This window comes from Astatotilapia calliptera, chromosome 3 (assembly GCF_900246225.1).
Source record: "Astatotilapia calliptera chromosome 3, fAstCal1.2, whole genome shotgun sequence".
Lineage (NCBI taxonomy): Eukaryota > Metazoa > Chordata > Actinopteri > Cichliformes > Cichlidae > Astatotilapia > Astatotilapia calliptera.
The window spans coordinates 29,244,135-29,264,395 of record NC_039304.1 but is presented as its reverse complement, the minus strand read 5'-3'; the positions used below and the strand labels follow the sequence as shown (position 1 = coordinate 29,264,395).

Here is a 20,261-nt window from a genome sequence, read left to right as displayed (position 1 = left end):
CGCTTCACTCTCTTACTATCACTACTGGGATGTTGTTGGCAAATAAATGGAGCAAGGTATCTAATTTTTCTACTTGAATTTTTTTAATTATTAATAAATTTTATTATTGTTATTATTATGAATCAGTACAGAATTCACAAAAATTACTGTCAATAATTTGTGCAAAGTGGGTGATTTAAAGATCTTACACTTTGGTAATTTCTCATCCATGCACTGGCACTTACATGTAAAATCTGCATTTTTAAAATTACTGTAAGTAATTTGTTATTACTGAGCTGTTTTTGGTGGTTAGTTTTGTTTTGACCAAAGGAAACTCGTGAAAAGTCAAAGCCCTGCTTCGTGGATGTTTTTAAATGGCCCAGTCTTTGAGGGTGGCATACTCCGGGGCACAAATACACAGAGTGACCAGAACCTCCTTCCCTGACCCCATCCCTAAATGCCACCAGACCGTCTTTGGTTGGGGAGTGGGGCTCATTATTGGTCTTCGTTAAGTTTATCTTTCTTTTCTCTGCGTGGGCAGGTGTGTTTATTTACCTGCTGGCTCGAGCCCAGGCGGGAATGCTCGGCTCCATTCCACAAGCCCGGTGAGGGTGGGCCGTACCACTGTGGCGTCAAAGCAGAGGGGTGAGCCAGAAAATAGAAGCCCGCTGTTTTTTCTCTCGGCGTCTCGTCAGGTTTTATCACATCCACACCGTAGCTGTCACCATATTTCTATACATTACCCTTTGTCTGAATGAAAACAACCCACTTCACCGAGACCCGCTGTTGACTTACCGGCAGATGACTTTAAAAACACCCCTAAAACCTCAATGGCTCCATCTTGCCTTTTGAGTGACCGCTGAGTATTTTTTCTCTCCCCGTGTGCTGAATGTTCCTCCTGCTGGAGAAAAGGAGAAAAAAAACCCAACGCCGGTGGACACACAGAGAAGGAAGGCGCAGCGGAAAAATAAAGGAGGTGGAGGAAAAGTGAAGTAACAGGAGATTAGCGGGAAGCTTGGAGGGACAGGCTGGGAAGAGAGCGAGGAGAAAATAACGGAGAACGAGACTTGTCGTACAGACACAAATATATTTTCTACAAGTCCCACAATTTTTCTCGAAGATTTTTTTGTATTCCCCACTTGCTGAATAAACGGTGAGTTTATTTATATGCATTATTTTCTTCTATATTAATAAATGAGTTATTGCCGCAATTAATTATTTAAAAAAATCTCTTTGTGTCGTCCTGGAGAAAGTCTGGGAGTAGCCTTTGTGGTTAGTCAGTGTTCATTAAACAGCAGTGCAACAACAACAACAAAAACAATCAAAAAAAAAAAAACGAAGAAAAAGAAGAAGAGAAAAAGGGTGGTGGGATTCAGAGGGTATTGTTTTGTGTTGGTGGACTCGGTGCCAAAAATGCACAGAGATGCAAGGATGTAGTCCGCACCGTTCAACAACAATACGGCAACCGAACAAAAACTCAACAAACGTTACGCCTCTGGGCCAGGTATGTGCTCACTTAATAAGACGAGTGCTAATAAACGCCAACAGTATGCCTTAAGTTGTAGTTTGGTGAGAGTGAGCCCGTGACAGAGGGAGTGCAGTGCGCGTTATTGACACGCACATGTGGCATAGCCAGCGGGTCTTTGTTGCCCCCTCCCTCTCCCAGCCTCCTCTGTCGGTCATGACTGAACCAGACATGACTGCTCAGTGGCACGGCTCAAATCTCCCGTACACAGAATTAAGGCCACTATTGACATGTTCATATACAAACCCCCACCCCGCCCCCCACCTTATTATTTTTGTCTACGCCTTTCAGTAGAGAGAAGCATCAACGCTCTTTCTTTGTGGTGTTTTCCAGTTAGGTGTCCTTACTGGGCAGCAGCAGTGGGAATTTCGGGGCTCATACGTTTTTTTTCTTAGATGGAAAGCTTTGGGCTTGTCTGTGTGAACAGGGGGACTTGGGCTTTGGTGGAGTAGTAATCTGCTGATAAGAGGGGCGCGAGGAGGGTGTTGTGGTTCTTTGGAGAGGGTGTGTAATATGTGTCAATGTCAAATGGAGGTGTGTCTTTTGTGAGTGTGTGTGTTCACGGGCCGTGTTATTGCGCGAGTAAAACATCAGGAAAAAAGGAGTAAAATTGAGAAACTGAGTGAAAATGTGCGTTTCGCATTCCTTTTACGGAATATCTTCGAGCGCGAGTGGAAATGTTTTGCTTTAGTGTGTCGTGCCCAAACCAAGGACACACACACACACACACACACACACTGTTCTGTCTACACACTGCTCCAGAGACAGTTCTTTTCTGTCTTTACTCTGCCGCGAGCTACACGAACGCACGCACGCGCCCAAACAGGCTCGCGCGCAGATTCTGTGAGTCATACCGCATTTGGAGACTCGCGGCCTTGCTGCTCTTTGAGTGAAGTGGAGCCCCCTGCTGATAACGCGCGCGCGCACAGACAGCCTCATCTTCTGGGGGAAGAAAAAGTGAACGTTCGTTCCAGAACTGTTCAGGCTCTGAGACGTGGACATGCTGCGTTACGCAAGCGCACCCCGACTCTGCACGTACGGGGTGCGCGGAGATGCACATAGCCCAGAAACACGGCAGGAGTGTATTGTTTCTCTTTTGCTGGTGGGTGTGGTGTTACCAGGGGCCAAGTCCAAATTTGTGTCGGTGTATTCAAATAAAACTAAAAGAGAAATGATGGTAATGATGGCAATAACGATAATCAGCGTTGCAAAAAAGTTACTTCCTCCTTTTTTCTGTTTTAGAGTATTTTAAACGGTTAGTTCACCCAAATGTCAGAGTTTTGGTCTTATCTGCTGATGCTTTGTGTTTGTGTATATATATGTGTGTGTGTATATGCCTCTTGGGGGTTGGGTGGTATATGTGTGTTTGTCTTTTTAAAAACGAGGCCTTTAATGCATTTCATCTGTTATTTTTTGTGGGTCTTTTATTATTTTGTGGAAGAGTTTTATCATTATTAATGAAAAGCGTTATAACGCCACATGTCAGCACTCTGAGTGGCCTCATCCACAACAACAGCACTCCACACCAGCACAACTGTTGTGCTGGTGTGGAGGAGGGCAGACACAAAATGATATATCAGAAGTGTAGCAGATGAAAGCTGAACAGTGTGCGTGCCCAGATAACACTCTGCCTCAGCAGCTCCAAACTGTACTTTGATGGAATTTCATACTGTTTGCATTTCCCATATTGACCATTCACCTACAGTCAGAACTGACACATTTGTGAGAGCAGCAGAAAACAAAATTCTGACGCGTCCTTTCAGGGCTTTGAGCATGAAATAGTTGTATTTGAAGGAGGAGAGTTTAAAATACAGAACAATTGTGATATCTAAACATCTGTAACATGCTAAAAAAACAAGTCAGTGTTTGTATTTTGATAATATTCTAGAAGTTCAGTGTGCTAAGAATAAAACAAGCATTTCCTGCATTTTTACTGCACTAAAGATAGCAGCTGTGCACTTGTCATTCATGTTTAGGCTTAAAATTTAAATTGCAAATCATACACTGTAAGCTCATGAAACAGGCGCGGGTCCAAGCTGCATGTGAATATACATATATACACACACACACACACACACACACACACACACACACACACACACACACACACACACACACACACACACATATATATATATATTTAGAGAGAGAGAGATAGGGAGAGAGAGAGTGGTGAGCTGACTGGAGCATTAAACATTGACCTACCCGGTAATAAATCAACACTAAAACATCACTAATGAAGTGCTGTTTTGATTCTGCAGCTTACTTACTTCAAATGATTTCATTATGTTTCTTTATGTGTCTGACGTTGAATAGACTTATAGATCCGTGCTGGTGTGTCTGAGAGCAGAGTGCTGTGTTGGAAGACTTGCTTATTGACTTCAAAGTGTTTCTGGTGCTCTAATCTGTTCAGCGTCAGAACATTATAAAACACTGGTTATTTATAGAGGACATGAGAACAAATTGTTCCGCTGTACATCTTTTTATATTGATATAGGTTCCACAGCTGATGAGCTGCAGACACTGTGACTGTGAGACACCAGTAACATCTATTCTCATTATATATTCTATATATATTTGGTAACATTTCTCGCAGACTATGTTAAATGCCTCGTGATCAGCTCAGTTAAGCAGCAGGATGGTGTTACTATGAATGAGCGGGGCTGTTGACTTTTCACAGCGGACATTTAGTATTTTTTTTTTTTTGGAAGCTGTGTCAAACACATCTGTCAGGGCCAAAAATAAACCCTTCAGCTGGAACGGCTGCCCTTTGATCTGATGGTACAAGAGTATTTGTGTTCTGGACACACAAGTAATCCAAGGAGATAAACTTGTTGACATCATTAAACTGTGGTGAACAGTGACAGTCTGTGTTGCACACACTTTATTTTGCTCAGTGTTGCTCTTCTGTAGCTTGCAAGATGCTCGCCACTGTAAAAACTACACATGGTGACTATTGTTCCTGCACCAGCAAACCTGTTGGCTACTGAACAACTTGACGTCATTATAGATTAGTTATTCTGTGGGGTTTACATGGATTGTCAATAACAATTTGACTTTTTGCCCTTCTGGGAAGTCAGCTTAAACATGCTCAATGTTTTATTAGTTTACTGTTTTTAGTTTATTATTATTTAAGTTTATTGTAGATGGAAGGCATTAGACAGGGATCAGCAGTTGGACAAATAGAGCTGGTAGTTTTTGAGGGTGAGTTTTTTCTGAATTTTGTGTATTTTGAAATTTTAGCAGTGTTGTGCAGTAGGGCTGGGCCATATCATACCGTTCAAGGTAATACCGGTATAATGTAGTTCAACAATAAGAAAATGAAATATCGCTATAGAACATGAGTAAAACGCGCATGCGCAGTGCCTTTGTTTTCATACGCACATGGCGGAAAAAGCATGGAGAATGAGAAGGGCGGAAGCAGATTGTTGAATGAAATTGATGAACCAGAATTGGTTTGTAAGAATGCTGCAACTTCAGTGGTGTGGAACTGGTTTGGTTTTCGTCCATCAGATACACACCAAAACACAATTTTTGGTAGAACATGCAAGCGGGCCGAATAACCTGCACGGCGTCAATGCATTAGTGCCGTCCAGCCCCACATCTCTGTTAACTCGCTAACGGAGATTTGCCGTGTTACCGCCATAACCGCGTTAACGTCATTTTAACGAAGTTAACGCTGTCAGCACTAGTTTTAATAGGACTTTGGGAAGCTACGAAGCTGCACTGCTTGATGGATTGTCGGAGCATTACGACTATCGTAGGCAGGAGCCTCGCGGAGTGATACGTATTGTGCTTCAACATAATATTACCGTATTGTGTGTGTATAAGCTCTTTTTAACTTTTGTGGATATTGTACATGGTTATGCTGAGGATATGTCGGCCCATTTCCTCTAGAAATGCCTTTTTAGTTAAACTGTCAGCAAGGAATTTGCATTTGCACTGTTAAATATTTATATAGCTTTAATGCACATAAAAACAGCTGCTTCTTCAAGTGAAAATACATTGATGTGTTTTTTGCACTAATAAAGTTGTGGAGTTGTAAAGTGTTTTGTCTTGTGTCAATTATATCATCAGTTAAATTGTTATTGCAAATTTTCAAACATATATTGTGATAAATATTTTTGGCCACATTACCCTGCCCTGTTGCACAGTGACTTTTACAAAATGACAAACACAAACGGTGACCACCCCTTTTAGAAAAGGAAAATAAATCTGACACACGTCAACAATACAAACTGCCAGCTGACAGAATGCCACTTTATGATTTTGTTCTGCCTTTCATTATTTTATGATTGTTTTTCATGATTTCATCTTTGTGCCTCTTGCTGTACTGTTCGTGGGCATCTCTCTCTGCAGTACTTCCTAGTCGAAGAATTGTAAAATATTATTACATTTATCATTAGTATCAATACAGCATTATAAAATACATACTTACACATAAAACTTTGAATTATTCTCAAATTGTATATAAAGTATTAAAAATTAAAGTAATTACTCTGCTAAAAAAATGTTTCCCATCACTATTAAATGAATCAATAATACTGCTGCACATGTTGAGCTCAAATAATTGGCATTCTGCTTAATCTACAGTAATGCATCATACTGTATAAAGTCAAAAAGGACAAGTACAAGAAATATTTTAAAAGAACAATGTATAACAATATAAGCCAAACTAACTAGTATGTGAGATATATTTGACAGTTTAACTGCCAAAATCTAGCAGTAAAAAAAAGAAAAGACAAATTAAGGTGGTGTATTAGCGAAAAAAAAGTTTAGTTCATATTCTTAACCAACTGATCTATTTTACATGCTAATGGGAAAATGCTGGAGCATCTTGCACCTGTTTACCTTTTCTGTTTTATTAAACCAGACACGGCAGGAGTCGTGTCTACCATCAAAGCTTCCTTACTAACGTGCCAAAGGAGTTTTTAAAAAGTTATTCACACTACAGTGAAAGCACACAGAGCATGTTTTTATTGGATACAGACACACCCTTGAAAATGACAGAAACTTATTTTCAAACTTGACACCACTTCATTAAAACAAATATAAAATGATTTGTTTTTCATCAATTTGATTTAAAAAGAAAGGTATTGAAGATACTCGAAGTCATGTTATGATTTAAACTGAGGGACACTGAAATCGTCACCAAATACCCTACATGTTTCATCATCTTAAATTGTCCCTGAGGACTCATGCGTGTTTCCAAATAACTAGCACTGATAATGCTGGAAGGGAGATGAATGTGTGTATGTGCAGCAATGTGGGGCAGTAAACAGCTGTAATTGGACTCTGAGTATTGCTTCAGAGGTGCATTCATGTCCCAGAATATCAGGAAAGTAAATGCTCTTGTCATCTCCACTGCTCAGAAATAGCCTTTATCCTTATGTTGAGTCGTTGACAACACTGAAATGATCTCCACTAAAGTACATGCCAGCTGTTGGGTGAATACAGTCTTTCTGTAAGAGTGTAGCTGTGTTACTAATGCTTAAAATTTAGGTGTCATTGCAGCAATGGACTGTGTTCTTGTGTTTGATGATGTTTCAATGCTGATATGGAGCTGATGTTTACATCTGTGGGTGTAACTGCCTGTTAAGTCTAAGAGTTTTATTTTACTGTGGAGTTTGTGGATCACTCTTTGTTTATAGCAGTGTTGCCAAAAAGAGTTGGATGGCTTATAGCCCGTTTAATCTCTTTGCCACTCGAACAAAACATAAACATTGTAGGTCATTTTTAAATAAGTGAGAAGGAAATCAATATCCATAACAGAAAAGCCACAAAGGCAGTTCTCACTTTACACTGCAAATGTCAAAAGTTCTACAATTGCTAAGAAGGAAAAAGCTGCTCAGCTTTTAAGAAAATGCTAACAATTGTATTGGCTAGTCGGTGAATATATTGTAGATATTTCATCCACGAGTGGAGATAAGGAGTAAATTATAAAAGCAGTCTAAATATAGGACTGGCACATGGGTTAGCAGATAGCTGGCAAATACCAGTATTTTGAGCAATGTGTGATGTGTTTCTCAAGCGTTTCGAGTTGTTTTTAAAGGGAAAATTGGCAATCTGATGAACAACACGGTGCAGCATCTGCATGGGAAAAAATCTGGGGATAACATACTGAATTAAATTATACAGGTGCACTTTCAGTGTGTAGGGAGCTAGTGAACGGTTAGCAGAACTGGGATAGCTTGTTCGAGAATTTAATTTTACAACTGCCAAATGGTATATCCATCCATCCATCCATTCGCTACCGCTTATCCTTTTCAGGGTCGCGGGGGGTGCTGGAGCCAATCCCAGCTGTCATAGGGCGAGAGGCAGGGTACACCCTGGACAGGTCGCCAGTCTGTCGCAGGGCCAACACACAAGGACAGACAACCATTCACTCGCACATTCACACCTATGGGCAATTTGGATTATTCAATTAACCTATCCCCACAAGCTGCATGTCTTTGGACGGTGGGAGGAAGCCAGAGTACCCGGAGGGAACCCACGGGGAGAACATGCAAACTCCACACAGAAAGACCTGATGGTGGAATTGAACTCAGGACCTTCTTGCTGTGCGGCAACAGTGCTAACCACCGTGCCACTGTGCTGCCCCAAATGGTATAATTAATGTAAAATCTTCAATCACAAAATAATTCTTAATGACCTCATAAACATGAAGCAATATTTTGAGTCAAATTCAACCGAAGTAGCTTCAAATAGATTCAAAGGATTATTCATGAAAATTATTAAGGAAAATACAAATGAACTAAATTTCATTTCATGAGATTCCATTAAAGGTAATGTTTTACATTGTACTTATATAAGAAATTTACATGAAAAATGTAATGTAAGTAATGTAATCAAATTACATAAAGTAATAAAGTAGAATTTAATGTCAAAAATTGTTGTGTTTTTAGCTTGGGATGCATCCATGTGATCAAAAATATCATGAAGAGAAGTCTTAGTGGAACTACTGTATGTTGATCACTTAGTAAAATACTTAATAGATACGACATCACACCTTTAGAGACCAGTTGTATAATTACAGAAAAGATTGGATTGTTATTTAACAACAATGATTACTTTCAGATTGAGATTTGAGATTATGTTGAACATAGTGAAGAAAATACAGTTTGTAATAACAAGACAGAGCTACTTTTTTAAAAGGGAGAAATTAATGTGTTACAAGAAGAAAACCCTTCCTAGCCTTTATATACAGAGTATGGCCCAGCTGAGTGCAGCTTCTGCCTTTTGGCACCAGCAGAAACATTGATTCTTCTGTGTTGACAGATTCATCTGTGTGTTAAAACCCAGCTAGCCTTACATGAAAGACAAAAATACAAAATAAATATTGAAGTTTTTGCTCACAGGCTGCTAAAAAAGTTTTTTTATTTTTTTAATTAATCAATTTATTTATTTTGGATGGTAACCAAAGTGCGCTGAGCGCAGCTGAAATGATTTCCTTACTCAGACCTGTATTTTTGGCTGCGTACTGGGATTATTTTTATTTTTATGATAATTATCTGTTTATAGCTCTTAAAGAAGAAGGAAGACCAACAGCAGAGCATTTCATAGTTTCCTGAACAGCATAATGACAGCCAAAAGCACATAAAAAAGAACAGAGATTTTTTTTATTGAATCTTTTTAAATGTGTTTTTACAGAAAGCCGAAATCTTCATCTACCACCATTTCAGATTAATTTCTACAAACTGTGAGATTCATTGTCTGCTTAAATTTTAAAATCACACGGGGCTATCAAAGCAGTTCTGTTTTTAACATCGCCTGTGCAACTGCAGATGGGCCAGTTACTGCGATATGACACCTGCTATAGCTGTTTGGCAGTAGTGCACACTAGTACAGGCATTAGTAATATGAGCTTAGTTGTATTTTTACCGAACTGCCTGAAACGACACAGAGCGACGCTTAACTTCTGGGAATTTAACATCAGGCAAGTGAGATTAAATTGGGACAATGCGAGTGGCACTGTGTTTATAATATCAATTGTTATTGGCCGATGTTGGCGTCTAGGGCAGATGAGTATGTGTAGAAATATGGATTTGTATTTTTTATATCCTGTGTAGGTGTAAACGAACGTAACAGTCTCGGCATCTGGGTCAGCGTGTATGGATTTTATATGTGTAGGTGGGTGAGATTACAGCAGCCTGCATATAGAAGCATCTAGGCCAGAGTATGTGTGTTTGTTTGTATCAGGGCAGCTCAGTCCTTAGCCTGATGGTTGGAGTCCTGATACAGATAGGCCAGGCAGCACAATGCCCTGTCTGTTCCCACAAGTCCAAACAGGCCTTCACAACACCCTATTTATAGACAAGCGCCCTGCCTGAGCTCATTCATATTTCTTCAGTTGGATGTTGGGAGTAGAGCGTGCTCAGATGTATGTTTTTTTTCCCCCTCAGCTGAACTCTGTGGTGAAAATTTTAAGCCTCAACCTAAATATGTCAAAAAGTGCGCCCAGTCTGGTGCTGTCAGAGGCGTGTTACATAATCTGGGATGTTTGTCAATAGCTCCTCAGGCAGAGGAAGAGCTGAGCTGGGCAGAAAATGAACGGCACAAACAGGCATCAGGGGTAACGCTCTACCCTCTTGGTATGCACAGTTTCCATGTGAGGGAACGAGCACTACAACATAAATCGTATTTAGAAGGGAATCATTTAGCATGGTAGCAGCATTTACTGATTTGTACTTATTCCAGTGTAACCGTTTACAGGAGATGCTAATCAATGAAAATTTGACACCTGCTGTAATAATAGCTCCAAATCAGTCATTCCTCATCATGTCAATTTTCTCCAATATGCTCTGTGATAAACAGACACGGTAACGGGGATGAGAAGCTTTTTGGCATACATTTGGCTTCTCAGGCGCACATCCAATCTATTATTAACTTAGTCATATTTCATTTAACTTCATAGTCAACCACAAACATGGTAATGCCCTCATTAAATGTTCATATCTGAGATGATAATGCTGACTGGCTGATGTCATTTCATAATCTTTCTGTGCAGCCATTACGGTTCAATAATCTCGATTATTTGACGCTATTTATTTAACAATAACAATGTATTGAATAATGACTTTAAAGATTGTCAAAAATAATATAAAATAGTGTGCAAATACTGATAACAGTGCAAATGTTTGCAATATAAAAAATAAATGAGAAATGTAAACATCTAAGTTTAGTGAACTTTGCAGTGTTGCTCTGTGGTGCAGCTACGACACCGTAGCAAAGTTTACACACTGTGTCTACTTGATCCACGTCTGACTCCGCGAACCAATAATGCTTCCACACCACTGAAGTTTTTTTTACCTCTTTTCAACCAACGGCAGTCACTCTCCTCTCCAAATAACTCCTGCTTAGCTTTCCGAGCTTCCCTCGGGTCCTCTTAATTGTTGTGACGCGTGTTCGAAACGCAGAGAGGTGCGCTCGATTTGTTACACGGAGCAGCGTGAGAGTAAAGCACGAGGGAGGTGCTAATAATCGGCTCAGTCATTTTTAATGATTGTTGAAAGCCCAGATCGTAATTTAGATCAAAATTCGATTAATTGAGCAGCCCTAGTTCTACTCTTGGTTAAAGGTTGTGTAGTCCATATCTGAGATGATAAGGATGATAAGACGACAGGATTTTAATGAATAAATCCAAAAACGTTCAGAGTCTTTGAGCGAAATTATGTTGAATGTACTGGAGTAGTGTTTTAATGACATTTTTGGCTGTTCATTGTTTTGAACAAAGCCGACTGATGTAAGTCACGTTTGATGTCCACATTCCTTTTTTAAAAATTATATATTAGAGACTGGTGATCTGACATGCTTCCATAGTAGGCAGATTGTCAGATTTTCAAATGAATAATACAGATTACCTTTTACTTTGAAGGCTCAGCTGCTGCTAATCAACAAACTCTGTCCCATCATGTTTTCTTACCTGCAGGCTAGCTGTGCCACTGTTGTTGTGCTCTATGATGTCATTCAGATCTAGTCATTGTCACATCCTGTAGATGGGTTTCATTGTCTTGGACGGCAGTTGGCGATGGTAGTCCCTGTTCTGCTATCCAAGCTCTGTGGGCGTAGCAACACATGAAGAAGTCCTCCACTTGGTGGTGGTTGTAGCTGGAGTGGCCCACCATTTTGCCAGATATCTCTCAGAGAGGATTAACCCAGGGGATAAGTGATTTACTGGAGAGGTAGCTGAATGATTCCAAGGACATAATACAAGATGGCTACGAGTTTGCTTTTTAGCAGCTTTTAAATGATGAAAAATAAATACAACATCTCATAAACAAGTATCGAGGCTGTTCAAACCTTGGCTGCAAAATGATTTGTAAACAGAAGAAAGAAATTAAAGATTCGTATCAGTTTAAAGCATGATTAGAGATGTGTGCTCGACATTTATTCTTGAGATAAGGTGATGCATTCTTTTTTAAATTGAGGCAAATGTGGTTTAAATTTTGCAGGGAGAACTGTAGTTAGATGATTATTCTACCAAAAGAAAAACAATTGTGATGTGATCGTTTGGTAAGATTATCTTCCCCTGTTTAAAAAAAGAAGCATGAATCCAGAGTTTAAAAAGTGTGTAGAGTAAATATCCTTCAGTCAGCGTTTGAGCAAGGCACTGAATGGCTCCTTGAACAGACGTCGGAGGCCACTTTAGGGGTCTGAGCTTACGAAACGCTCCTCTGTGTGTATCTGCTACAGAAATCAGCTAACCATCACCAGGCTATTTATCTCCATCAGCTCTCAGCCAATTGGTCCAACATATCAATTTACTCTAGCTTGAAGGTCAATTATTTTGAGTGTGTGCCTGATTGCATGGTTCTCTGTGTGTCACGGGCTTGTCTGCTTCCTGGATCAAAACAATTGATTCTGCCCAGTCTTTTTTTTTTTTAATGCTGCTGAAATACACTCACAGACCGGACCTTCAGAAGATGAAATGCTGTCTGTTCTATAGTCACATCATTATTCAAGCTAATTACTGGTTTGCTTCATTTTTCACTTTCATACTTTCTCACAACTGTTGAGTGAGCAAACTAAAAGCCTTTCAGTGGACTTCGAGTGCTCTCTGAGGGGTGAACAAAAAGATAAGCAATTCTGAATTTCACAGAAGAGAAAGAAAAGATGAAATGCGTAGTCTCCACTCACATCAATAAAGCCATTATTGCTTATGTTCAGTGCATTAGACGCCTTTGAAGTTGTTCTTCATTTTGGCCATAAATTAGCCAAAAACATTTTTGCAGTTGCTGATAAATGGTATTGACAATATTACTGATATTTGAAAGGTGACATTTTCAAATTTTAGCCACTGTACATAAATGAACACCTTTTTTATTTTCAGCCCAAATAGCAGTGCTGATGTGATGGACCATTTAGAGTTGCGTGACTGGGTTTGCAGGAGTCAGTTTTTGAGGGCCTCTAGAGTAATACAGTGATTTGTCTTGGTTGATAACTACATGCACCGTTTGACCAGCCAGGGACCAGAATCAGATGACTTACAGTGTTCTTGGCCTTGACCGGTGACCCACCAGTCAGCCTCCCATATGACCAGTTATTAGCTGGTCCAAACAGTGGAGCAGGCACACACAGTTAACATGGAAGTCAGTGAAACACAAGGTTTGCTAGAGTAAACTGCAGAGGAACCGAAACGTTTGTAGCAATAAAACTAGTCAGATGTTTAAACGTGAACATTTTAAAGAAACTAACAAAGGAAAAGTGGCTAAAGCTAAAGCTGTCCACAGCTACAAGCCAGTGGGAGCCTCGGTATGAGCAAAGGAACAAAACAGTTCTGAATTATCTAATCAAAAGACAAAGCTTTTATAAAGTTATAAACATATTGGAAAATGCTATAATCACCTGACATTTATTATGTTGCACCTGCTTTTGTTTGTTAAGGTGAAATATTTTAGGTAAAGGTGGGAATAAAATTGGCAGAGCACTTTGTTTACAGACATTTAACTTACTGCAGTTTATGGGAAAAGTTCTTTATTATAAAAATAATATTTTTCTTTCAAGTAAAGTTTATTTTTCTTTGTATATGCTGTTAGTTATAGTTGCAGTTTGTAGAAAGACATCAGAATCCACATAAACAGTGTGAGCAGATCACACTTAAGAGAAAAATGAAAAACTGGAATGAGGCAAGCTCTCTATTAGAGCTGAACAACAGTTTAGAAGGAATGTCAGAGGTCAGGGAAAAGTATTAAACAGTTATAAATGTTAGCTGTTTAATTGTTAGCAATTACCTGAAAGCTAGATTAGCTACCTGTTATCATTAACCTAGCAAATACAGGATTGCCGTTGGATAAAAGATTATTGCAGGCTGCATGCGTACATAAGGAGGCTTAGGTAACTGCTGCAGTGGCTGTCTGGCCTAGATTTTGTCCCAAAACATTTTCTTCCTATGAATTTGATAACAATACAACAAATCAGTGATTATTTGTTATGTTTTCTATTCATCCAGTTATTAATAATAATGACCGAAATTCAAAGAAACATATACGACTTTAACAATGATCTCTCTGAGGATGTGATCTGTGGTGAATATCCTTTTGTCAGAGCGTTTAATTACCTCCCAGGACAGATATACAGAGACTGGATGTCTGCGTGGAGGTGAGATCATGATGGAGCGAATAATAGGTGTCCTGAAAATGAAAAGAAGAAACTGAGCTGAGCCGCTGAGTGATGGACGAACGAGAATTTGAAGAGACAAGGGCCCAAAGTGGTCTGCTGAGAGACAGCGAGAGAAAACAGGCTTTTCACATGGGATGAGAACGAGCAAAGGCTTGGCTCAGCAAGGAGACGAGGGGAGCTTTGGCTCCTCTCCGAGTCTCCATGGTGGCTGCTGTTGGGCTTCCTTTCTCAGCAGACAGTCGTCGCTCATTTTTTCCTCTTTTTTTCTGCTGTTGAACTGCTTCTGGTCCAGCAGACTTAGCAACAGACCCCCTACAAAACATCTAAATAGTTTAACTGACTGCATGAAAGTGGCCCTGCTTTAAATGAGCAGAAGTCACAGAATGTCTACAATCTAATTCTCCCTCATTGATAAAGTGAACTTTGATTCTTGTGGTTTCAAAGCACAAATTGAATTATTTCCCAATCAGTTACTCAGACCTCTCTTAGAAGCCCCTCAGGTTCACATATAACATCATGCTGAAATGTCTGCAGTGTGTAGTAAAAGGATGATCTAATGGATCCTCATGCATTTTTTCCATGTAGGTATTAGGTTAATGCAGCTTTAAAACTAACTGAATAAGAAATTGTTCTTTTTTTGTACTTGCATGTAGAGCAGGGCGATATGGCCAAAAATATTTATCACGATATATATTTGAAAATTTGCGATAACGATATAACTGACAATATAATGGATGCGAGACAAAATACAACTCCACAACATTACTAGCGCAAAAAGACAACCTTCCATTTATTTTCACTTAAACAAGAAGCTGGTTTTTATGTACATTAAAGCTTTATAAAATTCAACAGTGCAAATGCAAATTCCTTGCTGAAAGTTTAACCAAAAGGCATTTCCAGTACAAATGGGCTGACATATCCTGAGCATAACCATGTATAATATCCACTGAAGTTAAAAAGAGGTGCTTTGCAACATTAAACTGCAGTGTGCAGTACGTATGTTTCGGACCATAAGGTGCACGGGATTATAAGGCACATTAAGCGAAACAAAGCAGTCAGATAAATTAAACTTTATTAAACTCATTCTTCTTGCTTCCTCCACTTCTGTACCATTGATCAATTAATGTTGAATTCTCTGGCAGCTGCTCTATTCCCATGTTGTTGCAGTATATTAATGACTAACCTCGTATTGTGGATGGATTATCTCAGTTGTTCTCCTGACTGAAGTTTGGTCCGTTTACAGCATCCTGCCATGCGATTGCATTTGTCTCTAACCATGAGGAACCTTCCCCTTAACTTTTATAAGTGGAAAAAAGTTAGCGTTCATCCTCCAGCTTCACTGTTTATGTTATGCTAACATAGCTGTGTCGCTAGCGATCACCTAGCACATCATTATATACCAGCTAGCCCAACTTCAGTAACCCTACAAACGTCACTGCTGTTTAGTTTTCTGTCTTCATTTATGTTGGAAGTGATAGCAGAGCTGTACGTTTGATTTTTTTTTCAGAAATCTCTCAGTCAGAACATGCAATATCATGCTTAGGTAACTAGCGAGACTAGCGAGCTAACTTCCGCTAGCTTCCTGCTAACTTCTAACTCTGTTAAATGTAATAACTTTTGTTTTCATGGATGCCTGGAAGTTAAACTTTATAGTTACACCTGGTAAAGCAGCAATGCTGATCGTTTTATTAAAGATGAAAGAATTTAGACAGGTTTTAACTCTCAGTGATGCTGCAGTGTTGTTTGACCTGAAGCATACAGAGTTTAGGACCCAGATTACTCCCAGATTTAAGAGCATCTTAGTCCGACAAATACGACAATAACAACGGCCGCTTGCATGTTCTGCAAAAAAAAATGTGCTTTGTTGTGTATCTGACGGACAAACACCAATCCAGTTCCACATCACTGAAGTTGCACCATTTTTACAAACCAATTCTGGTTCATCTGTTTCACTCAACAATCGGCCATGTGCGTATGAAAACAAAGGCACTGCGCATGCGCGTTTTACTCCCATTCTATCGCGATATTTAATTTTCCTATCATTGCCTAACATTATACCGGTATTACCGTGAACGGTATAATATGGCCCAGCCCTACTTGCATGCATGTTTGAGGATAGAAAGAAAGTTTCAGAGTGAAAAAAAAGTCCCTAAAATAGCCCTCGCCTCCCATCATTTCCACATGTCAGGTTTTCTAGGCTATCACTAAGAAAACAAAACTCGATCTCCGGATCTAAGTGTCATTATAAATCAGGAACTTCACCTCCCTGGAGCACGTTTCTGTTTTTCATTTCTGCGTCATTTCAAAATTCTTAAATCGACTGATTAAAAACGACAGTTTAAGATTACTTCAACTCATTTGTTATTTTGTGTTGCATAATAAAGACAATAAAGCCAAGAAAAGTAAAAACTTTCCAAAGCAAACCTTCCCAGTTATGTCAGCATTAGCTAAAATTCTTTGCTGTAAGGCTGTCAGATTTGGGGCATTGACATGTGTATTCATGTTATAAGCAAAAATTTACATAAAAATATTTCATAGTGGCTCCCAAAACTTGATCTTTATATTTTAAATGGAGGGTAAAAAAACTGCTAAAGCGGGTCCCTCCATGTGTTTACCTTTGATAGACGAGTGTGCAGAATTACATAAGAAAAAAGGGATCCAGGCACACCCGAGGTAGAGCAGTGTGTCACTCTGCATACATAAAACTGGAAAAGTGGTACCCAGGTGTGACAGCAGTGAAGTACTGCACACTAACGTGATTTGTTTCAGGACAGAGGACAGATTTGGTCCTGAGAGTGTTTATGTCCTCGGCACCTGGGTCTCTTCGCTGTGCAGATTTGTGTTAGCAGGGTGATAAATGTGTGGGATTGCATTTTTTGTGCATGTCACATGAAAACTGCAAATCTCCAGTGACTTTAGTTTGGAATTGCAAAAAAAATGGGGCAAAATGTGCTTTACTGCATTCAACTTTTTATCTCTTGTGAGATAGTTTACTTTTACTCCCTTTGACTTTTTTCTGTGTAAGGAAGAGTCTGCCATTGTACATGTTTTATATCGAAAATGCATCACAGACTGTATATAAAAGATTGATGTAGCTTTTTGACCTGAAAAATTAAACCAAGGATGAGTTCCCTTCTTCCCAGGAGACCTACTGCTTACTGCCTGAGTCGGTTACTTCAGGGAACCGACTGAGTTGACTGTGGAAGGTTTTTGAGTACAGTGAACTCATTGCTATGTTCAAGAAACCATTTTGAGACAATCTGAGCTTTGTGACATGGCTTGTATCCTGTAGCCATCAGATGATGGGTACACTGTGGTCTTAAAGAGAGATACATGGATGGGTGATATAGCTTTATTTAGCCTTGCAACTTGCAGGCAGCATCACTTATTAGTGCAAGTAAATGAAGGGCATTTTCATCCTTCTTTTCCAATGAGCTGTTCTTATTAGTGACACACTTGTTAATTTGAAGAGAGACTATTGAAAAGAGGCTTCAGCAGCAGCAGTATTACAGCGCGACAGCCGTGACTAAGGCTGCCACAAACTAGTCACCAATTATTTATGCGATTAGTCGACTAATCGAATCATGCATCTATTTGAGGTAAAACGTACAGCTTATTGCACCAGCATCCATGTATTCTTATATAACTATCATTACCTTACAGCAGGGGTCCCAATCCCAGTCCACGAGGGCCGGTGTCCCTGAAGGTTTTAGATCTCACCCTGGGTCAACACACCTGAATCACATGATTAGTTCATTACTAGGCCTCTGGTGAACTTCAAGACACATTGAGAAGGTAATTTATCAATTTAAATCAGCTGTGATGGATCAAGGACACATCTAAAACCTGCAGGGACACCGGCCCTTGTGGACTGGGATTGGGGACCCCTGCCTTACAGCTTTAAGTGTTTCAAGTATGTGCTAACTAAAAATAAAGACAAGATGATAGTTTTTTAAACTTTTAATGAAATTTGCAGATTGTCTCAGTAAAGTCTAATAAACTCGTCCATCTGTTCCTTGCTATCTAGAATATAACAGGATATTGGCGTAAATTCTCGACCATCTCACACTTCTGTTTAATCAGTTTTCTGTGTGGCGTTTATTAGCTGTTTGAAAACTATAACTCAGCCAAATTGATTTACTCAGGAACAAATAAAACTAATTTAAAAAAAAATAAGAGTAATATTAAGATAAGATAAAATAAGATAGAACTTTATTAATCCCTCGGGTGGGTTCCTCTGGGAAATTCGACTTCCAAAAAGCACAGCAACGACCGAAGTTACAGTTACAGAATTGTTATATATATATATATATATATATACACACACACACACACACACACACACACACATATATATAAATACAGAGACAAATATAAATAAAATATACAAAGGGGATAAATAGAATAAATAGGAATAAAAAATATTAAAAATATTAAATATTAAAACTAAGTAGCTGTCACCATTGTTGGAATCTGGAATTGACTTGGCCGCGCTATGAATTCTGGGATAGGTTGGGCCACGAAGGATACACCCGACCCGTCCTTCAAATCAGGGGAAATGAAGAACGCATTTGTCGGCTGCAGTCTTCAAATTTGGACAACCTTCGTCGCATTGCTATAACGTAATCGGCCTACAAACGCGGCCTCCGGAGGATGAGGCCCCTGAATTTGAACACAGCTACGATACCAGAGACTGCTTCTTCTTCTTCTGTGGTGTTTAATGGCAGCTGGCATCCTTGTACATGCAGTGCTGCCACCTTCTGTTTCAGCCCGTTATTACACCCTTAAATCCTACTACTTATTCCTGTGTCTTTTGGGATGTCACAAAGCTTCAAACGTGCGTCGACTATTAAATTAGTCGTTGCACTTCCTGTTGTATGAAGTACAACCAGTGACTGACAGAGTGGTTTGGTTATATTTGTGTTGCAAACTGCCAGCTTCCTTTTTACTATAGGTGCTAAAACGTCACCCGTAGCTCAGCGGTCTCCAACTTTTTTTGCGCCACGGACCGGTTTATGCCCGACAATATTTTCATGGACCGGCCTTTAAGGTGTCGCGAAAAAATACAACAAAATAAAACTAGTACCGCTACTGAAAAATAGAAGATTTATTCATAACACACGTGAAAAGACCCAGGAAAACCGAGTTAACAATAAAAACGATAACAAAATAACGCTGAAAACCGATAAAAACCCTGAAAACCACACATTTCACACCTGAGCCTCAACCCTCGCGGCCCGGTACCAAACGACTCACGGACCGGTACCGGTCCGAGGCCCGGGGGTTGGGGACCGCTGCCGTAGCTGACATACAGCTCTCGCTATATGCCCAGGCTTATCTTGTTGTTGTATGCATCAGGGAACATTAATGCATGGTGTTGCTATACCAACAATAGAAAGAGATGATAATTTTGTGTCATATAAAAATTGATTATTGTGGAAGATGTGATATGGCATAGCAGTGTCTGGGTTTTTACTCAAGGAAAGCAATGTATTACACCTTATGCGTGTGTTTTTTTTTTTTTTAAATAAAGCAGTATGTTACTTGATTACTCACCGGAGAAAGTAATTTGTTACAAAACTTGTTACATTACTTACTCGTTTCTCTGTGAAATGACCTGAAATGCATGGTCACGTGATTACCATTGAACAATATAAACCTGAGGCTACATCCCCACACACCAACACAACCCCTTGCTTCTGTCACTATCACTGCTCCTCAAGATCCATATCGCTCTACCAATTTCCTTCTGCTGCACACAAACTGAAATCAGCTGGTTGTAGTTGAAGTGCGTAGAAAGATATATAATTTTTTTCTTTCTATCTGCATTTGGTAACACAAGTAACAACATTTTGTATCTTTTATGTAATTACTGAGTTTAGTCTCCAAAAGTTGATTCTGTTCATCTGGATGTAGCGTTTTTTGGGAGAAACGCTTTGTCACTCATCCAAGTGACTTCTTCAGTCTCAGCTGACTGCAGGTTTCCCCAACCTTATAAACAGTACATTTGCATAATGACTGAAACCAGCCCACTGAAGGAACAATGGGCTGGGAGGTCAGTTCCTTAATCTTAATTATGCAAATTCTCATGACCAATGATCAACAACCACTGACCAAAACCCACTGATCAAAGACCACT

At 39.5% G+C, this 20,261-nt stretch overlaps 1 protein-coding gene across 1 annotated transcript in view; it reads left to right on the top strand.

Moving 5' to 3' along the window:
- Positions 1–837: 837 nt before the first annotated feature.
- Positions 838–20,261, top strand: part of ndrg2 (NDRG family member 2) — a 55,742-nt gene continuing 36,318 nt past the window's right edge. Inside the window, exon 1 of the mRNA XM_026162715.1 lies at positions 838–1,132. The gene's annotated coding sequence lies outside the window, so the exon portion shown is untranslated. The remainder of the gene's footprint in view (positions 1,133–20,261) is intronic.